Below are 16,101 nucleotides of genomic sequence, written 5' to 3'. Positions count from 1 at the left end.
GAAACGTATTCTGACTCACTGGTTCTGATGTAACCTTTTTCTGTGTAATCGTCTATCATTTTCTGTACTTGGGCTTTCTCGCTATACGACAGTCTTCTAAGTGGGCAATGAAACGGTTTTTCGTGTTCGAAATTCAACTTCATTTCCCACTTGGTTTGTGGTAAGTTTGATCTTTCTGCGTTTACATACGCTGTCCTAAACATGTATTTTAGTCGTCCTGCGAGTTCTTGGCTACAATCTGTCCCTACTTTCAACTCCCAATCGTTTTCTTTGTCTGGATACTGGCTTGGTAGTTCGTTGAAATTGGCTTTTACGCTCTCGCAGGTATCGCTGTCTTGCAGACATTCAACCATTGCAGAACACTCATTTTCTACCTTGCCTTCACTTTCTACTTCATGCTCGTTCTCTTTACCACCCTCATCTTTTACTTCACACTCATATTCTCCTAAACAATCATTCTCTATTCCACACTCATTTTCTTCTAAGCACTCATTTTTTCCTAAACACTCATTCTCTATTCCACACTCATTTTCTTCTAAACACTCATTTTTTATGTCATACTCACTATCTTCTAACCACTCATCTTCTCCTAAACACTCATTTTTTATTCCTTTTTCGTTATCTGTTTCACGCTTGCTCCTTTCTATACAATTATTTTCTATTTCGCACTTGTTTTTTGTCCCACTCTCCTTCTCCTTGCAAATGTCACTTACAATTTTAAATTTGCATAAATTCATAAAATCCCTACCTAACACAGCCTCATAGCCCATCGACTCGTCTGCCACTACTAGTAATTCAAAGTTGATTCGATTTTTGTTAATAATTACAAAACTGGGTATTTTACCAAAGATGTTAAGTTTGCTATTGTTTAGTCCAACATAAGCGTAATCCGAATTTTTATTCAAAATAAATTCAATTTCTCTGTTTTTCTTGTCTTTGTTAAACTTATATAAACTTAAATCATCTTCTTTGATTTCATTTGAACTTAATCGTGAGCGCTCTTCCGCTTTATTTAGTTTATTTTCCGACTGGTGCTCTAGACATGATAACTTTATAAAACTTATTGGGCTCCCTGAGTCGATGAGGCAATCTAAGGACAAGCATTTGTTATTGTAATTGCTAATGTATATATTAAATTTTTATATGTAATCGTTATGTACCTTGTACCTGATGAAAGCTTTACCATTAAAGTCTTTTAATATTGAAAAAACTAAGTGGCAAGATTATGTGTTGGCAGACCCTAACTTTAACAAACCAAGTAGGGTAGATGTAATAATTGGAATAGATTTGTATACCCATATTTTAAAAGACGGAGTAGTAAAAATAGATGGATTACTTGGACAAAATACAGAATTCGGATGGATTATATCCGGTTGCACCAAATCAAATGGTGATAAATTTATTGTAGCGACAACAATTGAAGTTGGGACTTAGAGCGGTTCTGGGAATTGGAAAGTGAAAAGAATGACGTAGAAGAAGATGTGTGCGAGGAGCATTTCTTGGAAACAACAAGAAGAGATGAGAATGGTAGGTATGTGGTTAAAATACCATTTAAAAAAGAAAAGGATCTAGGAGATTCAAAACCACAAGCCATGGCGCGATTTCACAGCTTAGAAATAAGACCCAGCAATAATACAAAATTAAAAGAAAATTACATAAAGTTTGTGCATGAATATACAAATTTAGGACATATGGTAGAGTCCAAAGATGATGGGAAATATTAATTGCCCCATCAAGAAGTCATAAGAGATTCCAGTCTAACGACAAAGCTGAGGGTAGTTTTCGATGCTTCAGCAAAAACCACAAACAATAAAAGTGTAAATGATATCGTGTGGGTTGGACCAAGGGTCCAAAAAGATATCTTCGATATTATGGTGAAATGGCGTAAATGGCCATTTGTAATATCTGCGGACATTGAAAAAATGTACCGGCAAATTAATGTTGATAAAGGAGATCAACAATATTTGCATATAATTTGGAGAGATAACCCAAACGAAAAGTTAAAAGATTATAAACTTACAACCGTTACGTACGGTACAGCTTCAGCACCCTACTTAGCAACCAGGGTGCTTGTTGCAATAGTAGATAATTGCAAAAATCAAGCAATTAGGGAAATCATAAAGAATGATTTGTATATGGACGACCTGATGACAGGTGCCGACACGATACTGGATGCTAAAAAACATATAAAGGAAGTTACCCGGGAGTTTAATAAGGTTGGGTTTAACTTAAGAAAGTGGATAACAAATATCCCAGAAATTATAGAAGGCATTAGAGATGACCAAGAAAATAAAGTATTAACCATTGGGGAGAATGAATCCGTCAAAACATTAGGACTACAATGGGAACCGGTTAAAGACGAGCTTAGGTTCAATTTCCACTATGAACCAATTAAGAAAAATAACAAGAGAATAGTATTATCTACCTTAGCCAAGATGTATGACCCCTTAGGCTGGTTGTCTCCAGTGACACTTGTCGGAAAATTGTTTATTCAAAACGTTGGCTAGCAGACAAAAATTGGGATGAAGAATTATCAGACAAGGATACTCGGGAATGGAATAAGTTTAAAGATAGTTTAACAGAATAAGCCATACCAAGATGGCTAAATTCTCAGCACAATAAGTCGATGCAAATTCATGAGTTTGTCGATGCATCCGAAAAGGCTTATACTGCCGTAGGGTAAGCCAAGGTAGATAGTTCTACAGTTATAATAGCCAGCAAAAGCACAGTTAATCCGAAGAAGAATCGGAAAACTTTTCCAAAATTAGAACTTTTTGCAGCACATCTTCTGGCAAAATTAATTCAACGGATGAAAATAGCGGTTGGAAGTAATATAGAGTGTTATGCCTGGAGTGATTCTACGATTACTCTAGCCTGGATAAAGAATGTTTATCTGGCGTTTAAAGACAAGTTTATCTGGCGTCGAACTGACGAAGTAAGAAAAATTAAAGAAATTAAATGGGGACATGTTAGAGCTGAAGACAATCCAGCAGATGTAGCATGAAGGGGCTTTAGTGCAGATTATCTAAAAGATTTTAAGATTTGGTGGGGAGGGCTTCAATGGTTGGCAAAATCTAAGGAACTTTGCCAAAAAAAAAAAAAATGTTGAATTAGTTTTTGGCACAACAATTGTAGTAGCAAAAAATAACATTTTTTATGAATTATTACAAAAATATTCGTGTATGCACAAACTAGAAAAAATCATTGCATATGTATTGAGGTTTATTCAAATTAAAACCAAAAAGAAAGAATTTTCTCAATTTTTTACGGTGAAGGAGACTAAGAGCTGCAAAGTATTAATAGTAAAAAAAAGAACAAGCTATCCAATTCAGTTCCGAAATAGCTAGCTAAGAAATTTCTTAAAGAAAAAACGTAACGAGTGTGTCACCTATGCTAGGTATCGATAGAATACTAAAGAACAAATTATGGGAAATCTGCCGAAACACAGAGCTACAATGTCGCAACCGTTAACAAATACAGGGGTAGACTTCGCCAGACCTTACCATATATCTTATAAGGGATATATTGCCGTATTCGTGTACATGGCAACAAAGGCTATTTGGAAGTCGTCAGCGATCTTACTTCAGATGCACTTCAGCTGCACTTAGAAGATTTTTCTTAAGAAGAGAAAAATGTGCAAAAATATTTTCCGATAATGGAACCAACTTTGTGGGAGCTTCGGAAACATAAAATTTGTTCCAATATTAGAAAGAGAGCAGATCGAGTGGCACTTCATTCCCCCGGCATGACCTCACTTCGGAGGTATTTGGAAAGCTGGGGTTAAATCAGTGAAATATCACTTAAAAAGAGTAATTGTGGAGAATAATTTAACCTATGAGGAAATGGCAACTCTATTATGTCAAATTGAAGCGGTACTAAATTCACGCCCTTTGTATACAGCTACAAATGCTATTGACGATCTGGATGTATTAACACGAGGTAATTTTATTATTGGAAGGCCAGTATTTGGCCCGATTGAGACAATTTCAGAGGAACAAATCGGGAATCTGGATAGGTGGAGATTAATTCAGAAAATGAAAAGAGAATTTTGGATTAAATGGAAAGAAGATTAATTCCACATACTATAACAACAAAATTAATGGAAAATGGGAACGCAGCATATTAAAAAAGAACAGATTGTATTAATAAAAGATGAAACCTGTCTCCCAGCTAGATGGCCCCTAGAAAAAATAGAAGAAATACATAAAGCTAGGGACGATAGAGTCAGAGTAGTAACTATAAAACATCAAGATTGTTTGATAAAACGACCTATAACTAAAATTTGTCCATTGCAATGCATTGGCTGTAATTGAGTCAGAAGATCAAGACTCAGGAATGACTATAAAAGAGCCCAGAAGTACTTGTAGTAGACCTCAAGCTAGGACTAATGGCAGCATTGTTACTGCTTGTGTTATGTTGCCAAGTATTAAATGAAAAGATTGCTGCCAGAGGAAATGCGAAGTGGTCAATTGAAAAAATTAACAGTTCCACCGCGATATATTTGGACCCGATGGGGGACGTTGAAATAGTCGTCTCATCCTGGGATTTAATTGTTTATTATAATATGGACCCGTATTTTCAAATAATAAAAAACGGGAAAGAATTGATTGGGAAAATGAGAGTTGTGTGTGGTAAACTGTATACTTTTAAAGATCAATGCAATAATGTCTTATATAACGCGGAAAGACAAATTTCAGACTTGGAGGAAAATAATAAATTTTTCATGACTCAGGAGAATAAAAGAAAGAAGCGAGAACCATTTGAGTTTATGGGCTCACTTTATCATATATTTTTTGGGATAATGGACGCCAAAGATAGGGAAACGTTGGAAGGAAATGAAAAATCTATTAGAAAACCAACATAACCTAGATGATTTAATGAAGAAACAAACATCAGTGGTAGAGTGAACAGTAAATATTCTCAAAACAGCTACCGAGGAAATAAATTTGAGCTTTAGAAGTATGAGCGTTAGGGTGGAAAACATATCGAAAGCTGTATCGAACCTAAAACGATTCGATACAATCCATCCCCCAATGTATGATAAACATAAAACTTATAACAAAGTAGGTTAAAGTGGATGACCTAGGTCCATCACAAGTGGCGCCCGAGCAGGGACCTGAGTGAACATCGACGGGGGTTTGTGGACTAAGGACCCAGGCCGCTAGAGAACCACGGAAACAACGCGAAGGAATCCCGTACCTCGCCCAATTCCCAGCGGTGCAAGTTGCGCAATGAGCCAACAAAAGCGCGGCGCAGCAACAAAGAAACGCGATCGGTAACGTCACCCCGAGAAGAAATTCGAAACGCCCGCGGCGAAGCTCGACCCAGTGCCCCAGCGCCGAAAAAAAAAAACGCAAGCCAAACGAAATAGTGGACGCATGTAATAAGCGGAGCAATGGAATCCCATACAGAGGAAGAGCCCGGTGAGTACTACCCTGGAGAATTGGTCGCCAACCCAGGGGTGAGTACCGGCTGGATACATAAACGCCGCCAAGAGGAGCTGGAGTCCTTCGCGGAGGAATTCGGATTCAGCCGCGTGCCTGGTCAGGCTGGCGGAGCTCGAGCGACAGTACGCCAGATCGCCACAGCCCAGCACATCGGGACAAACGGAGAAGCGTAAGACGGACCCCGAGCTTAGCCTACGAGTCCCTAGAACCACGGGGGGCAAAACCAGCGTCCCGCCGACATCGATAACCGCCGAGGAGCTACCGAAGCCAGCGCCCCCGGAGCCAAGGCCTTCGCCCATGAGAAGGATCTTGCCAACTGCAGAAGGAAACGGACGCACAGACGGCCATTATTACAGTCACGCCGCGCAGATGGCGGAACGGATTCGGAAGTGGGGAATCGACGGGCAGGATGACCCACTGTCTTTCGTTGAACTACTGGAAGAGCGTGCCCTCTCGTACGGCGTAGAACTACCTGCCGCGAGCCATGGCGGAGCTCCTCACCGACCGAGCCAACCGATGTTTCTGCACCAGCCGACTACAGAGAGCCTGCTGGACTGACTTCCGTCTGGAATTCCTAGCCTTCTTCCTGCCTCCCGGATACTTCGAGAAACTGGACGAACAGATCAAGGACCGCAAACAGGCGGTAGGCGAACCGATTAAGGGCTTCGTCATCGAGCTCCGTGTGCTCATGCACCACGCCGGGTACGACGCGGCTAAAGAGCTCAACCGGATCTATGACAACACTCTACCAGCGTACCAGCTGTACGTGCGAAGACAGGAACTGAGAAGTCTGGCGCAACTGACGTTGTTTGCCACCGAGTTCGAGAGTATCCAGGATCGAAACATACCGGCGACCCTCATCCCCGCTCGACAACCACTAAGGTACACACGGCCAACAGCACAACGAGCGCAAAACGAAGGCGAGACGAATCGGGCCCAATTGCGAAAACCTCACTGGAACACCACGGAACCCGCAAGGTACACAGCGGATGATCACCACTCCAATCGTCAACCCCCACGCGGCCTGTCGGCGTTGCGGAGAAGCTGGACATGCTGCCCGCGACTGGACCAACCCATCGATCCTCTTCTGTTGGGAGTGCGGTAAGCGCGGAACACGCACCGTGGACTGCCAACACCCGTCGGGAAACAACTCACATCCCCAGCTGACACGGGAGTAGCCAGGAGCGACGATTCCTCAGACACGCAACTAAAGAACCCACACGACGGCCGGATAGTTGCGAGAGTAACCATCGGAGGACGGCGCACGGAAGCCACGGTCGACACCGGAGCATCGCGAAGCTTCATCAACGCTGACCCCGCCCGCCAACTCGATCACAACAACGACCTGCGAGAGGCGTGCGTCCATATCCGCCTGGCCGACGGCTCGGCACGCGAGATAGCTCAGTTCTTGCTAGCGCGCGTCCGACTGGACGAGCGAGAGGTACAGATACCGCTCTTAGTACTACCAAATATGCTAGAGCAAGTCATCGTGGGGATGGAATTCCTATGCGCCATCGACACGATGATACAGTGTGGCACCAAACACCTCCATCTTCAAGGTCACCAACGGGGCGGTGCCCCAAGGGCCCCGTCTCCAACGTGCCGGTGATCACAGCCAGCCAAGTACACACCCCAGGACCCACGAGATCGAGACCCCCGCCGCCAACGAACCCCCCGACACGACACGAGACACGAACGCAACAAACAAGGAACACGAAACACGCGGCGGCAGCGAGGCACACTAGCCCAAGGCCCACGCCGAGAAACCCAAGACCAAGCAAAGCGAAGAAGAAACCGAGCCGGTCCTTCGAGGGCACTGACGCGGTTACACCAACGAGGGGAAAGGAACCCAGGACGCCCCTCCAAAAGACAGCACGGCCCCACCGGCAACAGCCGCCATGCAGCAGCTAGACGCTTGAGGTACAACCTCCGACCGACACCCTGGCCCAGGACTGCAGCGAAAACGCCATCGACACAAGACGCAAGACCTCTACGACAAAAACCGACCAGCTACCGGGAAAGGCGACCACCGCCACGCGAGGCGCCAACCGGAACCCCGATACACCTGGAGCCAACACGCCGTCGATCGTCACCGACATCATGGAACGCCTCCCAGGCAACCCTTCGCACAGCGCTGGCATACGGCCCAGCACCACGCCCGGGGCCATGTCCGAAACCTGCGTCGCCCAAACTAGCTATCCAACACTATGATCGCCACCGAGACCCACACGGGCACCCCTCCCATGGTCGACACCCCCGCGGTAGCCACCCACATAAGCGAATACACTCGCGAAATCGAGCCAACAAGCGCATTCGACACAACGATTCTCCCCGAGAACTCCGACCACACTTGCGACCCAGGAATCAGAGAACTGTCCAAAGACCATTCGGAACGAATCTTCGACCCATGGCCCCCCGACATCGCACCGAAATTACAGGAGTTCTGGACTGCCAACACTCGCAGGCCTCCGAGGGACGACAGATCTAACGGAACATACCATCTTCACGAGGGACAACCGACCCATAAAACAGCGGTACTACCGAAAAAACCCAGCCATGCGGCGGATCAGCGACGAACAGGTCGACCAACTGATAGCCGACGACCTAATCGAACCATCTCGGAGCCCCCACAGCGCCCCAATTGTCCTGGTCCGTAAAAAGTAGATTATCGACAGCTCAATGAATGTTCTATCCCGGACGCATACCCGCTGCCCAGGATAAACTACATACTAGAACGACTCCGAAACGCTCACTTCATCACGACCCTATACCTGAAGAACGGATACTGGCATATACACATGGCCCGCGACAGCCGGGAATCCACGGCATTCATGATACCCGGCAGAGGACTATACCAATGGAAAGTGATGCCTTTCGGTCTACACTCCGCGGGGGCTACGTTTCAACGGACCCTTAACGCCGTCATCGGCGTGGACATGGAGCCATTCGCGTTCGCATATCTCGACGACATCGTCATCGTCGGGAAAAACTTCACGGAACACCTGAACAACGTGAAGAAGCTTTCGCGCGACTGCGTAAGGCGAACTTACGGCTCAACACGGACAAGTGTGCCTTCTTCCAGCGCCGGATAAAATACCTGGGCCACATGATCAGCGAAGAAGGTATCCACACGGACCCCGACAAAATCTCGGCCGTCAAAGATCTGAGGCCACCGACCAACCGAAAATAACTACGACAATGCGTCGGCTTGGCCGGTTGGTACCGCAGATTTGTCCCGAACCTTGCCACCGTGGTTTAACCAATATCACTACTGCTGAAGAAAGGGAAAAGCATGACGTGGGGCCAAGAACAACAAGTCGCATTCGACGAGCTGAAAACACTGCTCACCACCGCACCAGTACTCGCCTGCCAAGACTTCAATGTCAAATTTTCCCTGCAGACGGACGCAGTCCTCACCCAAGAGATCGAAGGGAAAGAGCGGGTCATCGCATACGTCAGTCGGCGCGTCAACAAAGCTGAGGAAAACTACACCGCCACCGACAAAGAATGCCTAGCCGTCATCTGGGTGACCCGAAAACTGCGATGCTACCTCGAAGGCTGCCGATTCGACGTGATCACCGACCACCTCGTGACTGAATACGCTCGAGAGCCCGTGTGGTAGATTAGCAAGGTGGGCGCTCGAGCTGCAACAATATCAGTACGACGTACATTATCGGGCCGGCAACCAGAACGTAAAGGCAGACGCGCTATCGACCTGTCACGTATCGAGGAGGAAGACCACGTCTCACAAGAAGGATCCAACAAGTCCAAGACGAGCCCCAGAAGTACTCGGATTACGCATACGAAAACGGACAACTGTACCGCAGCCTAGGACACGGAGACGATGACGACGACCACATTCCGTGGAAACTATGCGTGCATAAGGACGGCCGGACAAGAGTACTCCGTGACTGCCACGACGAGCCAACAGCAGGTCACCTCGGCGTCCGAAAGATCATCCTAAGGATAACGCAGCGGTATTACTGGCCAGGTCTACACCTGGACGTACGACGATACGTACAGGGCTGCGTCAACTGCCAGAAGTTCAAGACTACGCAACGCAAGGCCGTGGGCAGGATGCTCACACGCAAAGTCGAGGAGCCATTATCCACGCTGTGCGCCGATTTCGTCGGACCATTACCACGGTCCAAGCACGGGAACACCATCCTGCTGGTCTTCTTCGACACTTTCTCGAAGTGCGTCGAGCTGGTGCCCCTCAAGAAGGCGACAACAGAAAATCTCGAACGAGCCTTCAGAAAATGGATACTAAACAGCCTCGGCGTGCCAAAACTATTCGTATGCGACAACGGCACGCAGTTCACCAGCCGGTCCTTCAGAACCTTCTTACGAACCGCAGGAGCTGCAACATACAGCACCGTATTGCCAACAGAGAGAGCCAATCGGACCGTAAAGACACCGATCGCCTAATTCGTCGAAAACCACCAGAATACATGGGACGAACTCTTACCCGCAATCAACTCAAGCGTCTCCGAGACGACCGGATTCAGCCCCGCGTTCCTCCTGCAAGGAAGGGAACCCCGTCTCGACGAAGTCACGCCCGGGACAAGAAGCACTCCAGAGACGACCACCAGCAAAGCAACGAGGCTGAAAGAAGTATTCGCCATCATCCGGAACAACATCCATAGAGCCAGCCAAGAGCAAGGGAGACATTATAACCACCGCCGGCGATTATGGCGCCCCGCTATCGGCTCATTAGTACTGTTACGCCAACACCACCTCTCGAACTCCGCTGAAGGACTCTCAGCAAAGCTAGCCCCCAAGTTTGACGGCCCCTACCGGGTCAAAAGCTTTCAGTCGCCGTATATCGCCAAGTTACAACATTGCGAAAGCCGGAAACAGAAAACCGAGAATATCAACGACCTGAGTGAATTCCACGATCGCGAGCCCGAAGAGCCCACTGACCTACCAAAGAGCGCTGACGCCAGTAAGAGAAGTAACGTAACGCTCACTTGACGTCACGACCACGCGCCCCACAAATCCGCTGACGAAGCGAAGAGAACGCGGAAACCCCAACGCAGACCACAGAAGAAACATGACGCCGAGCCACAACCGGCGACACCGCCGAAGGGGAATCTCCCAAATCAAAACAAGAAAAGGGCACGCGGATGACCCAAAAAACGCACCCATGATGCGACGCGGAAGAAAAGCTTGCTTCGCAAGTATAGACCCCGGATGGCGATTTCATCGATCACGTTACGTACGCCCTCACTAGAAGAAACCACCAGAGCCCGACGAACAGCCCACGAGTCTTCGTAACTCTCGCCGGGGAAGAAAGGGGACGGAGTAACGAACCTAAAAGGGTTCGATACAATCCATCCCCCAACGCATGATAAACATAAACCTACTACTAAGTTACGACACCCCGCATATATTATTTACCAACACCCCCCCTCCACACATAACTACTCGACGCGGGCCGACCACAACATCGCTGACCAAACACACCAGGTCACGTAGACTTCCCCCACTCCAGACAAAGTGACCGATCCGGCGCCATCGGCCACGAATAGATGACACCGCGAACGCCAACACAAGAAGCGAAACCGGGTCAAACCACGATCGCCGAACCGGCGAAAAGCAAGCCCTACGCAGAAATGCATTTTGTTACCCCCGCTGACACAGCAACAACAGGCATATAAATAGGTGCCGGCCAGAACCAGAAGATCATCTTACGCAGAAACCCGGCGCCGAGTACAGACGTTGTACCAAAAAACGATGTCTAATCATCAGAACAATATCCAATTGCGTAAGTTCATTCCAACTAGCCGAGCCACCGACACAGCCCCGCTCCACGTCTACACACTCCACCTAATATTCACGACGAGCAGCACTCGCTCTAGCCCCGATCCACCCCCCTCTGCGATAGGCCGACCCTGACGTTTCCCTCAAAGTTCCATCCATTTCTACAAATGTCTTGTGAATTGACCTCTGGACCTGACTGAGCTTACCTCAGCCTGAAATAGGTCCATCACAAAGCATTAAAGGAAAGTTTCTACAAAGCAATTAAGCTCCTTGATTGAAGAGTGCAATCAAATTCAATCAGCAGCTACTAATTTACTGATAGATATTAATCATGGTAGACTAAATCAAAATATTTTAAAACTTATACAGTTAAAGGGAGAAATGGCAAAAATGAAAGAAATCTCATTAGAAACATTGGTGCTTCCAGGAAAAAAAACAGGAACAGAATTGAAGGAAATTTACAGCCTATTAACAGCGAAAGGAATTTTTTTTGATAACAAATTAATTCTGAACGTGAATATTCCCCTGTTTGGTAGACACACATCCCATTTGTTTAGGATAATTCCAATGCCGGTTGAGCATGAACAAGAATTGGTCAAGGTTGATTCGAGCTCCAGGTATTTAGTATATAACTTTGAAATTAATTCCTATCATTCGATGACTGAAGCTACCTTGAACAAATGCCAAAAATGGCAAACGAATAGAAGAGTATTCGAAGGTAGTTGGCCTTGGAGCAATGCCAATGATAATGATTGTGAGATAGCTTCTTTCAAACCAAAGGGTAATTCAAATTGCGTGTATAGGAAGATAGCAGAGACAAGGTCATTTTGGGTCGAATTAGAAAGACAGGGTAGTTGGATCTTCAAAGTTCCAGTAAACACTAATGCTAGAATTTAATGTAGTAACTCAAATCAAGAACTAATTGATCTTCCGCAACAAGGAATTTTAACAATAATACATGGTTGTACTGTGTGAACCGATGATAAAATACTAGTACCTCATCACAGTATCCGAATATCCCCGGATAACGGCCGTTATGCCTTAACCCTGTACCGCCCCCCCTGCGTGTGGGAATACCTTTCCTCACACTTCCCCCTTTCTTTCATTGGGGGAAAACCCTGGTTTTCCGCGTCCCATATCTGGGGGCGCGTCCCCGCGCGCTTTGTTCTCGAGCTGGGTGCACTCTGGCGCCCTCCCTCGGCCTCTTCCGGTGCGGTGTTGCCGTATCTCCCCGATGTGAGCGATCGATTCGTTCCCACCTTATCGATAGTTCGTATCGGCGCTCTTGTGATCCGCTCGATATAGGGTAGGGTCGCTATTCTGACTTACTCGATATGGCGTAGAGTTGCCCTTACGATCCACTCGATAAAGCGTATGGTAGCTTACCTCGGGCGGATCTCTGGGCATCTCCCCGACTGTGGGTGCCGCCGCTGGGCCTTCCGCCGCCTTTGGCGTCGGCGCGTTCGCCGGCCTCTCCGCGTCGCCGTCTGTCGTCCCCTTGGGTAAAACATCGGGCACCACCCCGGCTGTGGGTGCGTCCGCTGGGTCTTCCGGCTCCTGTGGCCGTCCTCGTCGCCTCGGGTCCCGCTCGTTGCTGGCGCGCGGAGCCTCCTCCCACAGTCGAGCCTCCTCCGTTTCTGGCTCGGGCTGCCGCGGCGCCGGCCCGGAGGCCCACGATATATGTAGCGTCTGCACGTGCCACAGCATGCCATCTCGCACGGCGGAGCGCATCTCCTGGGTCACGCACGGTCCGAGGGCGGCTCCCTGTGGCCCGTGCCAGTGCTGCTGCTGCTGCTGCTGCTGCTGCTGCTGTTGCTCCCCTTGGCCTGTCGCGTTGCCTGCTGCTTCTTCTTCCGGCCGGCGCCTATGATCAGCCGGCGGCCGACGCTGGAAGAGCTCCTCCTCCTCTGCCCTCGGTGGCTGTGAGGACTGCGGCCGTGGCTCCTCCTCGGCCTCGGCGTTTTCTGGGGGTGGTTGCCAGAGCTCCTTTTCTTCTTCCTTGGCGCGTCGCAGCCTCTGCTGCCAGGCTTCTTCGGGCGACAAGACTCGAGGCGCCTTCGGCGCTGGTGGGCACTCCGCCTCCTCCTCATCGCTGGAGATCACCGCCAGCCCGTCCGCCGCGCTCTCCGTCCGCGTCGCCATCGCCTCATCCGTCTCCTTGTGCCCGCGCGCCATCTCCTTCTGCTCCATAGCGCTACTTCGGAGAGCACACTGCCACTGGTGCGCGACGTCCCGCTTGTGGCGCTCCGCCTCTGCTTCTTGGGCAGCTTTTTCGGCCTCCTGCCCGGCCTTCAGGCTTTTGGCCAGCGCCAGGGCGTCCTCCCATACGCGCCATTGCCTCAGCTCCTCCTTTGCTGCCGCCGGCGCGATCCGACGGCGCCATTCCGCGAGGCTTCGTGCCTCTGCAGCCGCGTCGGTTTCCGCGACTTCGGCCTGTGTTGGCTGCGGCTCCTCGACCGCGTCTTCGGCCTGCGTCGGCTGCGGCTCCTCGACTGCGTTTTCGGCCAGCGTCGGCAGCGGCTCCTCGGCTGCGTCCTCGGCCTGCGTCGGCAGCGGCTGTGCCTCCTGTGGGTTTGTTGGCCGCTGGTCCCCTTGCCGCGTTGCCGACCTTGCCCTTGTTCGTGCCGACGACTCCTCCTTCTTGGCCTGGCGCGTCGATCGCGTGGACGACCGCTTCGATGGCCGCCCCTCTCTGGGCTACTCCCTCCGCGTCTCTGTGTGCCTCCTGCTGCTTCTACCCGACCGCTCTTCGCGCTTGCTGGAGTGGGGCTCCTTGCGCTTGCTGGTGCGGGGCTCCTCGCGCTTGCTGGCCTCCGCCCTTCGTCCCGCTGGCCGGCTCTCGCCCTTCGCCTCGCGTGCGCGCTTCCTCGACGGTGCCGGCTCCCAGCTCACCAACTCCAGGTCGCTCTCCGTCTCGGTGCACCCCGGCGATACCACAGGGGACACCGTCGGTCCCATGGATCCCGCGGTGGACTTCAGCTGCGAGGCCAACAGCTACAGTTCCTGGGACCCATTCCTACGCGCCCTCCTATCCTCTCGCTCGACCCGGTACTCCTGCCGCCGACTTTGTGTATCGACGGCATAATACGCGGCGCATCAACTTCCACTGTTCCGTTATATAGCGAATCAAGTGCTGCTGCATCTTACCTTTTGCACGGATTTTTATACCCGATACTCAAAATGAGTATTGGGGTATACTAGATTTGTGGTAAAAGTGGATGTGTGTAACGTCCAGAAGGAATCGTTTCCGACCCCATAAAGTATATATATTCTTGATCAGCATCAATAGCCGAGTCGATTGAGCCATGTCTGTCTGTCCGTCTGTCCGTCCGTCCGTCTGTCCGTCTGTCCGTCCCTATTAGCGCCTAGTGCTCAAAGACTATAAGAGCTAGAGCAACGATGTTTTGGATCCAGACTTCTGTGATATGTCACTGCTACAAAAATATTTCAAAACTTCGCCCCGCCCACTTCCGCCCCCACAAAGGACGAAAATCTGTGGCATCCACAATTTTAAAGATACGATAAAACCAAAAACGCAGAATCGTAGAGAATGACCATATCTTTTAGACTGCAGAATTTGAATAAGATCGTATTATTATTATAGCCAGCATCAAGAAAACAATTTCATTTTTTCTCGCCCTGTTTCTCTCTAACACACACGTAGCATAGCCGGCTTTGCTTAGAGTAAAACATTAGCGCCTAGATCTCAGAGACTACAAAAGCTAGAGCAACCAAATTTGGTATCCACACTCCTAATATATCGGACCGAGACGAGTTTGTTTCAAAATTTCGCCACACCCCCTTCCGCCCCCGCAAAGGACGAAAATCTGGGGATATTCAAACATCTCAGAGACTATTAAGGCTAGAGTAACCAAATTTGGTATCCGCACTCCTGTTAGATCTCAATTTAAAACGTATATCTCAAAATTTCGCCCCACCCCCTTCCGCCCCCACAAAGGACGAAAATCTGTTGCATCCACAATATTGCACATTCGAGAAAACTAAAGACGCAGAATCATAGATAATGATCATATCTATCAGATTGCTGAATCTGGATCAGATCAGATCATTTTTATAGCCAAAAGGAACAAATCAATTTGCACTGGCTACGCAGCCCCCGACGTCACGATCAGACTGATTTTCTGTCTCTCTCGCACGCGCTCTTTGTCGTGTCGTTTAATATTAGCGGCGTCTGCCGGAGTGGCTCTCTCTCCTACTGACTTAGTATCGGGTATAACTGTAGAGTTGCGGTGTCCGCTGCAACTCACAACGTTCCCCCTCGTTTTTTTTTAAGACCTGATCGACCTCTTGTTCCCCCTTTTTTTTTATATTTTAATTTAAATGACCATTTTTACTTCCAGGTCTGGTGGACATTCTCACTCCGCTCGACCTCGTGTTGCTTCGCCTTGGATCTGGTAAGCCTCCCGAGTTTTTGGGTTCCTCATCTCACCTTGCCTTCTCTTCTAGCCCGTCGTTGGGCCCCAGTCCAGGATGCGGACCAATCTCCCAGCCCGTGATCAACAGGTTCTCCGACCTTTCGCCCGTGCTGCTAAACATCGGCCCGCCCCCTGGGGTCAGCTCCGCCCGCCTCCGAACCGGCTTGGACGCGGATGTCACCCCCGTGCAGCGACTCGGACCCAGGGATCATCCGATTCCCCAGCCGGTAGACCGTGCACGGGCGGCATTCGCTTTTGTCCCGCCTTTCCCGACGTTGGCAGCTGGCTCCAATGCCCTGGACTCGGACCCGAACTTCGGCTCATCATCGGATCCCACTTCCGGGACCACCTCGTCCGTTGAAGCACCTCGCAACACGCTCCCTGTGACAGTGGTGACCCGGGCCTCTTTTTCTTGCTTTGCCCTTGCCCAGTTTTTGCCGATTGATGAGCTAACT

Source organism: Drosophila miranda, chromosome XR (assembly GCF_003369915.1).
Source record: "Drosophila miranda strain MSH22 chromosome XR, D.miranda_PacBio2.1, whole genome shotgun sequence".
Taxonomy (NCBI): domain Eukaryota; kingdom Metazoa; phylum Arthropoda; class Insecta; order Diptera; family Drosophilidae; genus Drosophila; species Drosophila miranda.
Note: the sequence above shows the minus strand (reverse complement) of the source record.